This window comes from Zea mays, chromosome 9, assembly GCF_902167145.1.
Source record: "Zea mays cultivar B73 chromosome 9, Zm-B73-REFERENCE-NAM-5.0, whole genome shotgun sequence".
Classification (NCBI taxonomy): Eukaryota; Viridiplantae; Streptophyta; class Magnoliopsida; order Poales; family Poaceae; genus Zea; species Zea mays.
Window position 1 is genome coordinate 70973181 of NC_050104.1, and position 15555 is coordinate 70988735.

The 15555-nt window shown below is 44.0% G+C and overlaps 1 long non-coding RNA gene and 1 pseudogene across 5 annotated transcripts; both read right to left on the minus strand.

Annotated features, from left to right (window-relative positions):
* Positions 3429-4394, minus strand: LOC103639992 (pirin-like protein pseudogene; annotated as a pseudogene).
* Positions 7698-11560, minus strand: LOC103638483 (uncharacterized). Of its 5 annotated transcripts, none has more exons than XR_558827.2 (4): positions 11403-11542; positions 11097-11196; positions 9747-10932; positions 7698-8704 (listed from the first exon to the last, which is right to left on the minus strand). It is a non-coding gene; the product is annotated as an uncharacterized lncRNA (long non-coding RNA). The 5 variants fall into 5 exon arrangements; XR_002265247.2 differs by lacking the exon at positions 11403-11542 and having other exon boundaries at positions 7698-8355; positions 8609-8704; positions 11097-11350; XR_002265248.2 differs by lacking the exon at positions 11403-11542 and having other exon boundaries at positions 7698-8012; positions 8127-8704; positions 11097-11350.
* Positions 11561-15555: the final 3995 nt, after the last annotated feature.

Below are 15555 nucleotides of genomic sequence, written 5' to 3' on the forward strand. Positions count from 1 at the left end.
CCTTGATGCGCCTGGTCTTCTTCTTCTTCCCTTCCTTCCGTCTTTGGCCCGAGCCGGAGTCGGTAGGCTTATCGTCCTTCGGCTCGTTGACGAAGGATTCCTTCTCTTTGTCGTTGATCACTATACCCTTCCCCTTAGGATCCATCTCTTCGGGCGGTTAGTCCCTTTGTGAAGAGAACGGCTCTGATACCAATTGAGAGCACCTAGAGGGGGGGGTGAATAGGTGATCCTGTAAAAACTTCAAACTTAAGCCACAAAAACTTGTTAAGTGTTAGCACGATTATTGCCAAGTGGCTAAGGTGAAGTCTCAACAGTCTCAACAAAACACAGTACCACAAGAGAATCAGGCACAGAGTGACACAGTGGTTTTATCCCGTGGTTCGGCCAAGACCAACGCTTGCCTACTCCACGTTGTGGCGTCCCAACGGACGAGGGTTGCAATCAACCCCTCTCAAGCGGTCCAAAGACCCACTTGAATACCACGGTGTTTTGTTTTCCTTTCACTATCCCGTTTGCAAGGAATCTCCACAAATTGGAGTCTCTTGCCCTTACAAGTATATGATCACAAATGAAACACAGAGTAAGGGAGGGAAGCAACACACACAAATCCACAGCAAAAGCGCACACACACGGCCAAGAATCGAGCTCACAAGACTATCTCAGAGTTCTCACTTAGAACGGAGCTCGAATCACTTAGAAACACAAACGAATGCGCAGAGACTTAGTGTGGATGATCAAGAATGCTCAAAGGTTGCTTGTATTTCTCCTCCATGCGCCTAGGGGCTCCTTTTATAGCCCCAAGGCAGCTAGGAGCCGTTGAGAGCAAATCCGGAAGGCCATCCTTGCCTTCTGTCGTCGGGGGCACCGGACAGTCCGGTGCACACCGGACACTGTCCGGTGCCCGATTTGTTTCCTTAAACGGCGAAGACGACCGTTGCAGACCGTTGGCAGATCTGGCGCTGTTGGCGCACCGGACATGTCCGGTGCACACCGGACAGTTCGGTGCCGTCTTCCGACCGTTGGCTCGGCCACGTGTCCCGCGCGGATTGCGCGGCCGACCGTTGGCCCTGGCCGACCGTTGGCTCACCGGACAGTCCGGTGCACACCGGACAGTCCGGTGAATTTTAGCCGTACGCCGCCGGCCAATTTCCCGAGAGCGGCCAGTTCGAGTCGCGCCAGCCTGGCGCACCGGACACTGTCCGGTGCACACCGGACAGTCCGGTGCTCCAGACCGAGCTGGGTCTTGGCAGCACACAGCCAAGTCCCTTCTCCTTTTCTCTATTCTTCTTCTTTCTGTTTCTAACACTTAGACAAATATATTAGTACTTAAAACCAATGTACTAAGGCTTAGAAACATACCTTTACTTCATGATTTTCACCTTGTTCATCCATGTACATAAATTCACATTTAGGCCCTTGTGTTTGCACTCAATCACCAAAATACTTAGAAATGGCCCAAGGGCACATTTCCCTTTCAGCTAGCAGCGATCTGAATCATGAAGTAGTAAAAACATGATCAGTTACAATACATATCATAGATGACAAGTTGAGCTCAAAAGGATAATGCAATTTTGGATCTGCAACAGTTGCATCCCAGACCTAGAATTGGAAAGAAAATGAGATGAAGATAGATGGTAACTTTAAAACTGCACATGATATTCACTCATTCAGAACAAAACATAGCAAGTTTGTGATGCCTTTAGAAAAAATCTTGTTAATATCGGATTAATAATCGCAACATCAATTTATATATGTTCCTGATCACAGATACAGAGATCAACGCCTCTTGCAGGGCGCTAGCTACAACAGTTGCTACGAAATCTCTTCGTTCAAAAGCTTCCTGAAACTTGGTAGAAATTGTATTAGAAACTCTGGTAAAGTCAGCATCACTAAATGAAGACTGGGAGCCAATAAAGTAAAACTACAATTGCTTACCTTGCTTATTTTTGTGAGTTTATCAGAAAGTACATCCAAAGGAATGCTGCCATCAGTCCATTTAGGACAGTGAAAATGTAATTTTTGGAGTTGTGGTCTTTGCCTTTATTGAGGTAGGGGGTTCATATTCTTTCAAGGCTGGATGGACCTCTCGTCAATAGACGAATCACTGTTATTGGATTGTTCCATTGTAGCATCGCTTAGCCGCCTCAACATTGCTTCCTGATGATAGAGACAAAGAAGAAATGTTTACTGCACATGAACAAACACATTATGCTATACACTACAAGGACACAACTCTCTGTTGTACATAGGCAAAATGGTTACACAACCATGCTACTGAAATGGGTGACATCAATCTTTTATCTATTCATGGATCAGTTATCTGGGAAGACAACTGATAGTGTTTGACGCCTTGTACTTCGTTATTGTCACAAAATCAAATAATCATATAGCAGTAGAATGAAACCTGACAGAAATAAACACAACAATATCCTCTAATCCTAGGATGTTGTTTATATAACATAATCAAATAATTATAAATTGTTATTCACTGGAAAATATAATTAAGAATTAACTAAAAAATATGCAAGATTTTTTCACTGGCAAATATCAAACCTGCATGACAATAGATGCTGAAATTTGATGACTGATCCCCGGCTAGAAAAAGAAAGGTTCGTTTCTGAGAAGAAATCGCCAAGGTCATATGCACGAAGGTAACTACAGGTTATTAGATTCCCAAACAAAAACCCAGGCACAACTCGCCAGCGTGTAATCCGAGGGAGGAATGGAATAGACCTGCTGGGAGCGCGGAGAAGCTCAGGTAAGAGTCTGGGATGAGGCGGCGACCGAACCCGGGGAGCCGGGTGAAGTACCCCATGCGGCTAAGCTCGATGAGTGCGATAGTGACGGCCAGCCGTCGGTGGATCTCGCTGTGAAAGAAGGCCTCCGCGACTGCCCCCCGCCGCGCCAGATCCAGGAAGTGGTTCCGGTACCCGTGCCCTTGAGGTTCCAGATCCCCACCTGCTCGCCGGGCCCGTCGGTCGTCGCCTCGACCTGAGGGGGAAGGGCAGAGCGTGTTGCAGTGTAGGCCTCGCAGGTGCAAGTGGATCACAGCCTCGCAGGATTGAGGCGGGGGCACATTATCACCGTGTGGATTGAGGCGAACGGCGCGGGGGCTGGGCAAGAGAGTAGCATCATGGGCAGGGGCAGGCGGGCGTGCAGATCCGGGCCGACGTGGTGAGGGGAAGGCCAGGGCGTGGGCAACGAGCAGTAGATGGGGGCACGGACGCGCAATGAGGCGGGAGAGCCGGGGCACGGGTGTGAACTGCGGTGGGGGGAGCGGTGGGCGTGATGAGCAGCCATCGCGGCACGGTTTGAGGCTGGGGCATCGCGAGAGCGGAGACAGGCCGGGGGTGTTGGGCGAGGGCGGCGCCATGGATCCCGCGGCACGGGAGATTTGGTGCCATCGGCTCCCCGCCTCGCCGATCAGGCGGAGGAGCTCCACTGTCCGGCCCTCTCGAAGTCGTTCTTGCCATAATAGTAGTCTTCCATGGCCTTTTGAATCTCGACGTGCGAGTTCATGACGAAGGGCATGTGCTGCACCATGGGCACGCCGAGCGGCTGACCGGCAACGAGGATGAACCTCAGCGGCCTGGTGGACCTGTTCCACACGTTGACGCCGTCGCCGGGGCCGAGGACGAGGCAGTAGTGCGCCGTGGCCGTCTCCCGCCCTCGCCGTCAACGACGTAGACGAAGGCATTCCAGCCCTCCGGGACGGGCTGGTGCAGGCGAGACCCGGGGCGCATGGTGAAGTCCACATACATGGTGGGGGTGCGTGTACACGGGGGTCGCCACACCGAGGGCCTCCACGCCGCCGTTCTCGCTCTCCCCGCGGCTGATGTCCTTGCGCTCCAGCTCTTGGTACTGCGGCTCGATCATCTTGTATTTAGAGGAGAGGTTGATCCAGAGTTGCAGGCCCTTGTGCACGTCGTCCCCCGCCGGCATCTCCGAGTGCACGATGCCTCGCCCCGCCGTCATCCACTGCACGTCCCCTGTCCTGATGGTGCCCTTGTGCCCAGCGAAGTCCTGGTGGGTGAATGCCCCCTGCAGCAGCCAGTAACCGGAACCACAAGGATAGGGACGTTTGAGCGAACAGCTCGCGTGCGTTGAACAGAAGAGAAGAGGAGCGAAGCATTGAGTTGAGCAGACGCAACGAACCTCGAGCATGTACGGTCTCGAATCCTCTGTGGGGGTGGTTGGAGAACCCGGTGGACTTGGAGACTACGACACCAACCGAGAGAGAGGTGAGGGCGCAAACAACAAGCAGCCACAGCCGCGCGCAGGACCATGATCTCCTCGTCTCCTCGTCCGCGCCGCCGGACATGAGGTCCCTCACGCTCCTCTGCTCCAGCACGCCGCCGCGCCAGGCGGACGCGAGGCTCTTGCTCGCCTGCTGCTGCTGCTGCAGCATGGTATATCAGCGATAGTGGAGGCGCGCGATCTAGGGGCGAGGAGAGCGGGGCGGCAGGGATTACGGCCGTGGACAAGATCTGGGGGCGAGGTGAACCAGGGCGACGGGGATTGCGGCCTCGGCGCAGGGAGAGGAGAGCGGGGGATTGCTGCGATGTCGGGTGGAGCCGTGGTGGACGCCTTCGTTGCGTCCTTATAGAGTAGTAGATATATATATATATATATATATATATATATATATATATATATATATATATATTACAAACTCTAAGCTTTCAATAACTAGAGGAAGCTCTGATCTAACAGTGACATCCAGTTCAACCGAACCAGGTTCGAGCGGCTATAAAAGCACCCCGAAGCCGCCAGGGATTAGGTTTTAGCGGCAGCGACGCTTCCCTCAAGCGTGCGAGAGGTAGCGATCCTGAGGGCCAGCGGCGGTGCTGCCCCGAGGCGGACGACCGGCGGCGGCGACACTCCTAAGGCGGGTAGGCAAGCAGCGATGGAGCTCTTGAAGCGGACGAGGGACGACGACGCATCCTAGGCCCGGTGGCGACAACCGTTGTGCAATAGGCTTCGGTAGCGACAGTGTGGCCACGGGAGACACGGGTTGCTCTGACGGTCGCGCGAAGCGCGGTCGTCTCCAGCGATGGTGGCCACGCGAGGCGTGGGTGGCTCTGGCGTCCTTCAATGACCAACTCCTCCGATCCGGTGGCTTCGGCGGCATCCTTTGATCTAGGGGCCTCGAGATCGTCCTCTGGCGATGAACTATCCGATCAATGTTTATGCCATCAATGATTATGTTTTATGCCTTCTATTTACACTATTTATGCATTCAGGTGATGATTTTTATGATGATGAATATGATTTTTACATCTGCAATAAAATAGTCTCTAATTCCCGCGGGGCTATTAATTGAACCGATATTAGGTTTTTTTTCAATTATGCTACACGGTGCAACTTTCAATAAGAATTTATGCTCCGCGTGAATCATGACATCCTATTTTTTTGCATGCGTGCAGTGGAAATGAAAAATATCATTTAAAATTTACGCGCATGCAATGGAAACTCCTACGATCTGCCATAATTTTTTATCTATGAAAAAATAGAAACCGCATGCATTCGACTCCCATAATTTTGGATCTACCATAAAAATAGGATCGTGAATACAACACACCAGATTTATCAACCTCTCTCACATGACTCAGTATTTACGCACATAACTGAGGGGTTTTATGCTCGAATCTAGATATGCGTTTACTAGTGTACCACGTGTAGCGTTTCATATTGCATAAATACTAAGACTGTGTAGCATAATTAGTATAAGTATATATCATAAACAGGTTGTAACGAGCCTAGCTGCATGGCTGTTACAACGATCCTATATTTATGTAGTAAATGCAACATTTAAAATAAGATTTTATTGTTTCCATACATGTCAATCAATTTCTATTTATCTCACATTCATGTCATCATAAATTTATGCACAACAGATTTTTACGCAGCGTACTGAATTGCATAAACATCTACACCATGTAACATAATTAGTAACAACAAATATTATAAACTGGTTCTAACGATCCTAGTTGTATGGTTATTGGAATGATCCTATATTTATGGAACCATCCAATTTTTGTGTGCATGCAATAGAAACGAAAATGTGATCCAAAATTTACGTACATGCAATGAAACTCACACCATTTGTCATAATTATCGGATCTACCATAAAAATAGGATCTGCATGCATGCATGCACTATGTATGTGCACGTGGTCTAATGGCTCGACGGGGTTTTTATGCTAGCTCTGTGAACTATTTACGCTATTTCTATGGACTATTTACACTATTCGCACAAAAAACAAAACCACAATTTACGACTTGTGTCGCACACGAGAGGTTGGTTGTTGGACTAGGAGTTTAACTCACACACGTGAAGGAGGTTGACCTAGTGCATGAGCGGATGGACACATATGACAGCCTAACGTGAGGTGTAGAGGCGCGCGCTGGTACGGTCCAGTAGGTGAGGTGGTCAGTAAGAGCTCCCCATATATATATAACTAGAAAATGATGCGCCCGTACGGGCGCTCTACTGGGTGAATAGTCATGACGTCTAAAAGTGGTTGCTCGCATAAAGCCTGGACGTGCGCCCAAACATATACATAGTCTCAAATCGAACAAACATTTAGACCATCATCAGAGCACTAAAACAATTCCCTGACAAAATTCACAACATTGGTAATAGGTCAACAAAGTAGCCCAAACTGGGAAAAGGAACAATTACATGCTAGTTGTTAGTTGTTAGGCGATCATACCAAAGGTTTCCTACAAGTTTGCTGGATATGATAAGTTGTTGAATTAAGGAGCATCATTTGAAGCTCATGGCAGAAAATGTTCATGAGTGGTTCCTCTAAGGAAACGCTAGAAATAACTCAATGATGCTAGAATCAATCAATTATACATGGTCGCCATTTTACTTGTTCTCACTACATATCCAAATGGAATCACCTTTCTCAAAATAAGATTGTTCGCCCTGTAAATTGCCATCTCTCCGGATGTTGCAATATGATAAGGGTTTCCCTCTGGAACTTGCAAGAAGGCAAATCAAATCTTATGAATATATAAACACCACAAGGAAACAAAACTGTGAAAAAAGAGACAAGTGCTTTAAAGTAACAAAAGCACTGTAACATAACCATTACATGTGCATACAAATATGGGGGAACTATACGACCTTTCCTATAGGAAAAGGTCTAACCTAAATACCTAGCAATTAACAGGCCTATCAATTCGAATCCAGTGCCCTTAGCATAAGTGTCTCATGATAATGGTAAAAATCTAACCAAGTAAAATAAGGAAATCATCTCCGAGTGAGTTAGTTTATCTACATCTTCAGCTAACTTGGAATTGTACTTTAGCTACATCTTCAGGATTATTCTTTACTGGTGCGTAAGCAATCCATGTATCCATCACTTAATCGAGTCATCACGACACGATAATAAGGGTACCATAATTAGGGGATGATGTATGAAAATCCAGTAAAACGATAAATATTAGTTTTTTACTCTAAAGATTATAAATAAAAAGTAAAAAAACATGCATGTCTTTCACCGCTTACTGAGTTAAAGTTCGGATATGGATCATTAACGGCCAGAAGCTACACTGTCTACGGTCCATCATCTTATTTTTAACTGATATGCAAGCTTTCTAACTAAAGAAGAACTAAACAAGGGGCGAGGGAAGCATCTGAGCTCATCGACAGACAATACTATCAATTTATGGGGCACAGATGGGATATCCACGGGCTAGAAAAGGATATAAATTTAAGTTTCCCTGAAAAATTGCATTCTACGAGAGTGAAAGAGAGAGACAGCAAATCTCTACACATCATATGTTTCTCCCTTGTAATCTTCTACTAAGCTACAAACAACAGATCTCACTCTCTGATGAGCAGGTGCAAGATACATCATTACATTATATTCTGGTTGAAACTGAGTCATCATATAGGTCAAACTTCACTATTCTTCTTGCATCTGGGAGCAAAGGATGCTCTATTGGTCTGTGCCCTTTCTTGTACCAATAACTGATGATGTACGCCTCCAGTTTCCTAACCTGAGAAAGCACAGATTCATCCCAAACCAGTAAGAAACAATAATAAACAAGGGCACTAATAATATAATAAACAAGGCCAGAACTTAGAAATATGCCATATGCTTGAAACATTACCTTCAAATGACTAAGCAGCAAACCAAATATGTAAACTGCTAAAATAAAATAAACATCAAGGAATTAACAAAAAAAACGGTCAACCTATTAATCTTGTGTGAACGAATATGAATAATGGACTGGAGTGCTTTGATCAAACCTATTTATCTCCGAGCCTGAAGACCCCCCCAACTGAAAAGGAAACCGGCCAGACCCTGCTAGGGTAGCTTTTTCCCTCCCCCAAAAAATTCTGCTCCTCGACACAATGACCCACAAAATGTAAAAGCGGGTTGATACAATAAACATGACGTCTACAGTGTCATGTAATAACTAACGAAAACAAAATATCTCTTTATTCGAAAATAATAATGGAACATTGAAACTATATTTGTTAGTTCATTGAAAACAAACATCTTTTATAAAAAATAACTGGACATCAACATATGACAATGCAGACTGTGGCATTGTGCATGCAAGATAAATGATAGACCCGATAGCTGTACCTTTCCATTTGACATAGCTAACTCCCCTAATTGCTTCCACTTGGATTCACTTTGCACCTCAGTAGCAAAAAGAGTAGCCCAGAAGGACAATACCAACTACCAAGAGAAAAGCACAAAAAATCCTTACAAAGACCAAAATAAGGTGCATCCAGATAAGCTGAAAATGCTGAATTTTTATACCCTTATACTTAGAAGTCAGAATAATGAAAAGGGCATGGTAACTAAATTGCAAAGTTGTTCACACAGGTCCAAAACAGATTTATATATGTTCTAGGTAAGCGAAACATTCACTATGCTGAGATCACTTGGAATTTTCACTCAAAAGAGTATGTGACAGTGAGTCCAAGCAGTTTGTTTGGACCATAGGGATAACAACCATCATATATTTATATAGTTTAATGATAATTAAGAAGAAAAGGCTTGATACCTTGTAGAGCGAGAAAGATACCCAAAAGCTAAACTAATAAAATAACGTGTTAGCAACCCCACATTACTTTTTTGGGACATAAATGCTTCGCCAAATTCCCACTAATGTTTTTTAAAGACCATAACATCTTTATATATATATATATATATATATATATATATATATATATATATATATATATATATATATATATATATATATATATATATATATATATATCATATTTTCCAAATTTCAACAGCAAACAAAATCCTGAAATTACAAATATTTTGTAAAGTTCTTCAAGAAAAAAAACCCATGAACGTGTGCCTTGATGGTTTATGTATTTATAGTTTCTCACACACTTTCCTTTCAATAATATACACCTTATAAGCATTATTGACTGAACTGAGAAACTTTAGGCTATTTTAAGGACAAGTCAGACTGTCGCAAAATTGTAACTATAATTACCCCTACTCCCAAATTTCAAAAAGAATTCGAGTAGAATTCCTAACAAAGTAACAATCGAACTAATTCTATAACTGCTTGGTAACTTCAGCCTTGCATGTTTGTTTGATTTTCTAATTAGCCAAACTCAAACATCTGACCTGACGTGTTTAGAAAAAAACAAACTGAGCACACAACCTAAACCGATTTCATGAGCAGGCATGTGCAAAAAAAGTCGGAGGGCATGTACAATTTTTTTCTATACAGTGCAAAGGCTTGATATACCGAATATAGAATCTTTGGGTCATCTTCACTTGCTTGTTTATTTTCTCCTGTTGTCATAAAAGATTCGACACCAACATCTTCAGCCAAAATTTGTTGTTCTTCACATTTATATGCCCATATATCATCTGCACATATAGGTGTAAATTCTCAATGCACGAAAAACAACTATATGTGATAAAATACCTCAAGCAATGCAATTTCTTTTGCCATCTGAAAGTAATTAAATAAGCCATCATTTATATTTCTGCAGAACTGGGGACTCAAAATTATGGTGTTGTAGATGAGGTAATACTTGATCCTTGAACTCCAAGCCCAAGATTCACTTGGGAAGATATATAGGAATTCTGTGAATTAAACTACATAAATAAACTGATCAGTGTGCAAAAGAAAAAAAAAGTAGAACCACAAAAAGGCATTAGGTGAAAACAAGCGAGTATTTTTTACAGAACTATTCTATAATGTAAAAAATATGGCCAACACATTTGGAAACTTATTTCACAAAAATACAATGTTCGTTTGCTCTTCTGTATCACAACTATATTTTGAATTATGTAAACTACGTCCATTGTCATTTTAAATCAGAAAATAGACCTCTTAAAGAATTTGTATCAAAACCTAAACTTATGTCATCATCCCATTTCACAAACCTACACATTACAAAGTGGAGCTTGAGACATAGAATGATGAAAAAAAACATAGTTCGTTATACAAATTGCCAGGAGAATAGTTCTGCAACATGAGAGCACAATGGGATTGTTATGAAATTAATAGTAGCTCTGAGATGAAAAGGTACAGAAAATTTAGTGCTACAAAACAACTTTGTAAAAATGCAGTTTTGCAATTGGTGCTTACCATGTGTCGAGGTTAGCCTAGTTTTGTGATTGCCAGGAGAATCTTACCAATCATGGGCAGTCCCCATTAAACCATGATCATATATAATATTTAGCTTCCTTATTCTGTAAAAGGGAATATATTCATAACCCAACCATCCTTTTTCTTCAAAGATGCTGCAAATCTGTCAAGGTTAGCACTCATATCCATAAATGTTTCGAAAGGAATCCTTCTGTATCTCAGACTTCATATGCTTCCAGAACTGAATTACTCTTGAATGCCAAATCTCCTGCAAGCGTGAAGTCAGCTAGGAACAGCTTGCTCTACAGGTTGTCGAATGTGCCTCAATAGGTTCCTACAAATAAAAAGATTCAACGTCACCACAGAATGAAGTAGCGCTTCTGCTCAATGAATCCATAGAATTTTTGGACCAGATTTCCCCCTCCTTAGGATTTTTGGTTCTTAGGTTGGGGCAACATGATGGGGGAAAAGATGGAGTTTTTAGAGCTGGGAGCTTACCTGAACATTATGATGGCGCTAATGAAGGTTGGCTAGAGGGCGGCGCCCCAGAAAGTGGCAAAGGAGAGGACATGAGCCAGCTTGGCGGAGGTGACGGAGCCTACGCCGAAGGGGGAATCAAGAGCATCAGAGACGAAGAGTTGGCTCGCAGCAAAGAAGCACACCGCCGCTAGGAACCATGTTGCCCACCCCATCGCTCGAATCTATGGAATTTTTGGACCAGATTTCCCCCCTAGGTTTTTTGCTTCTTAGATTGGGACAAGAGGACGGGGGAGAAAGATGGGGGTTTTAGAGCTGAGAGCTTACTTGAACATCACGATGGCCCATCGTGGAGCCTGGAAGGCTTGGAGCAGGGAATGCCAGCGACGACCGCAAGCCGCGAGGGGAAGCGGTGGCGTGGGAGGGAGAAAGGTACAGGAAGGAGAGGAGATAAGGATGGCGTGGGGGAGAGAGTGTTCGATGGTAGACGGATGCGGCTAGCCGGTCAGAGCTAAAATTTAGAGAAATTTCGGATCCAAGCGACTGTCACGTGTCGCCTGATGGATGGCGGGGAAGCCGCCGAATGCGGTCGGCGCAGCAAAACGGGTGAGGTTTTAATATCTCCGATATCGTTGATGGATATAAAGAATTCACGTACAGCTGCCCAAACTAATTTTTTGTTAGTGAACCATAGACGAAGAAAATAAAAAAAAGATAATTTCTGTTGGATTTTCTGTTAAAGGCGATAAAAATTGATAATTCTCATCGACTGTTGATGAATATTAGTTAATTTACGTCTATTAATTTGGAAGATTTAGAGTACAATAAAATATATCAATAAAAATTAGCTATTTTTCTTGACATAGACTTATTTTTGTTGGCCTCTACCAGTGAAAACTATCAAGATTATTTTTGTGCGGGAAGACCACCTACAACCGACCCGAACGTTATGGTCGTCCGGCAGCTGAGCCCAACTCGGCTGCTGACCAGGGAAGGGCCGGCCTTGGCCGGGGACTCGATGGCGACATCAACGGAGGGCGTCCAACTGCTTGGCACATCTTGACGGTCGGCACACGTCACCAAAACGATGGCGGCGGGGCGGCCGGAGTAAACTTTTGGCTACGGCACTCAGGAGCGCGGACGCAAAATAAGGCATGAGCATTATTTTGATTACTGAAAAAGACGGACATGCTGATTGTGCAAGCACCGTGGCTTATCAGGCGCGTGTGGTGCTTGCTGGCTTGATTCGTTACTGGCAAAAAAAAGGTCTCTGTACGATGGCTGCGACGGCAAGAAGCTACAGCTGCTGACAGACGGCAGCAAGGCAGCGGTACTCGGGTCGAGCAGAAGGCACAGCTGCTGGTGTTGAATGGGCGGCTGCCGGTCTTTCATGGGTGATGGCGCACGACGTCTGCAATGATGCTGAGTACAGTCAGCGACAGCTCTTCTTCGGTGTGAATGACCAAGGTTCATTACCAATGGCAAGGCGGCATTAGATAAGGATATCGACGCGACGATCGTGGATAAAGCTCGACGGCGACGGCGAGGAGCGATCTACGGCATCGGATAGCTCGATTTTTAAATACCACTGAACTAATCTTTAGTTTTGAGCTTTTATTCTCGACTAGTATTGGATCCGAGGCTCACAAGATTAGTCCCGCCCGTATTGTCAGATACACAGTCAAGTTCAGAGAGGCTTTTAAGTTCAGAGAGGCTTTTAATTCTGATTGGTGGGAGACTGAAGCTCACGTTTTGGTTTTGATTGAACATTAAGACTAAAGGATGCGTTTTAGTCTATGTTTTATGTGTCTCCCTCAGTTTCAAGGATAAAACCAAATGTCCACTGTATATGTAATCGGATCGAGAATACGATTTATATTGGTGTTATATAGTAGATTATATCAAAATACAATGCATTAATGATAACGAAACAAAGTATTTATTACATAACCACGATACTAAATTAATGCGCCGGTAGACCCTCTATAAACGTATAGTAGATCGCAATGCTAAAACTCGTTATAGTCCTAAAACTCTGGGGTCCAGGACACCTGTTCTTCTCCATTTGAACAAAGGAAATCCATATAGTGGGGTAATTTTTAAAATCGACAAATATCTCATTTTGGATAAAAGTGGATTGACTATAAGATCGGGCAGTTACTTTTAGTTGGTCACGATTTAAGATTTCTGTGAAAAAACCGAAACAGGGCGACCCAATGAAATTAGCACGATTCCCTCTCTCTTTTGATCTCCTCATGATGAAAGAGTAGATCAAAATGGAGAAGGATAGATTAAATGAGGATTCTTAAAGAAGTATGACATGAAGATATTGAAATGTATTGATCATGTAACACAAGCTATGCTCGCTGTAGCGGGTTGATTTTGCTGCGATGGCGGTCAGACGGGGGATTCTTGCAAGTGCTCTTCCCATAAACTGTAGCGGGTTTTCGGAAGCTAGTGGAACTTTGTAAAGGCCTCATAGTGGATCCCTAGCCATTCACCTCGGTAGTGTCTAGGGGCCTTGCAAACCCTGGCGACATGGGATACACGACTTGTGGGTACATGGTACAACGTCTGCAGAGTGTAAAACTGGTATACTAGCCGAGCTCACGATCATGAGCAGCTCAGGACTCTCGCATGATTAATTTATGGAACTTAAATTCAATTTGTCATTTGCATTGCACGAAATTATGTATTAATTTTATTCTATTATTTTTATTATGGTTTGGTATTTACTTACATTTAGTAACTGCAAATAAAAATTTGACCAACTTATTAAAAGCAATGCTCAGCTTAAACCCTTATTGTTGCTCAACTTTACACATCACGTGAACTCCCACCTTTGGTGAGTTCATGCCACATTATTCCCCACAACTTGTTGAGCGATGAACATGTGTGAGCTCACCCTTGCTGTCTCACACCTCCCCATAGGAGAAGATCAGGTGGTTCAAGAGGAGCCACATATCGAGGAGTTTGATTCGATCTAGGTGGCGTCTCCTAGTTGACTTTTGGCGCCAAGGATGGTCTTTAGTTCGATCTATAATTATCTTTTATTTTGTAAGACTTCCGCTATGTAATAAATACTCTGATTATATTGTGACATTTATCTCTATACACTCTGTTATTATATATGTTGTCTTCTTTGGCGCATGTATGAGATGCACCCGACTTTGTACCTTAAAGCCCGAGTGTTACACTGTTGGGGGGGCTTCTACCTCCGAAGGTCATCAAAAACGTAACTGACCATATGTTTTTAGTATGACATGGATTGTTACAGGAGACTTCGGCTTCGGGATGAAAGTTTCGTTTATATAGCAAGGTGAAGATGAAGCCCAAAGGTAATAAGAATGAATGACGAAGCTATAATCAAGGGGCTTCGGCTTTGATGTAATGATGAAGGCCGAGCATGATGATGACCGAAAAGGGACAAAGACTACTTAGTCCCTGATGTTTTGTATTATAAAAATGGATGGGCGTCAAGGATATATATGTAATTTTACCCGGGCTGTGCCCCGTGCCTATAAATAGATGAACAGTACCACCGTACTGTTCAAGCTGGATTGTAATCACTCTCTCGCATTCACGCCTTCGAGCAAGCCGAAGGTACCAATGTAATATTAATACTGTTAATATTCATATGTGATTCATGGAATGCAAATATGAATTAATTAATGAGATGCAGTTACCATCTTTATCTTTTCGTATTCCTATTTCATATATTAATTGATGAAGGTACGTCCTTCTTGACCTTCATTTGATGAGCATTATACCCATGTGGAGATAATGCTTCGGAAGACGAAGGTTCATAATAGTTAACAATTGTGTTGCCTTATTCTTGACATACAACATTTGAGAACAAGTGACCAACATTGGCGCCCACCTCCGGTGAACCTGAACGACCACCTTTGGCAAGCATCCTCCTTCATTATGGCGCTTAAGAAGACAACAGTGCCAGGGGCTACTTTGCAGCCACTAGACACAAATCAGGACACACTCTCCCTGTGGGAAGTTAGGAGCCAGAAGAGAAAGGCTACTAGCCCAACACTTCATGAGGAGGAACTGGACTAGGAGATTAGGGACTTAGAAGCGATTCACCAGCAAGTACAGAGGAAGAAGGAAAAAATGCTTTGGGTGGCCGACTTTAGAGGAAGATTGACGAAGCAGCCGAGGAGATGAGTCATCTCACTCAGGATGACCAAGACCCAAGGCCCCAACACAGGGAGCTTCGTAAAGAAAGCCCAATCAACGAAGATGAATGGTACGATGATTTTCACCATGGTAACTTTGCTTTCGATGATGCTTCTCCTTTGGCAGCAGAATTGTAGGATACCCCATGGCCATCAACCTACAAGCCACCTCAGTTACCCATGTATGATGGGCATTCAGATCCAAAGTAGTTCCTGATGAGCTACGAGGCAACAATATCCTCGTATGGGGGCAACACTGCCGTCATGGCGAAGTCCTTCGTCATGGCAGTTAG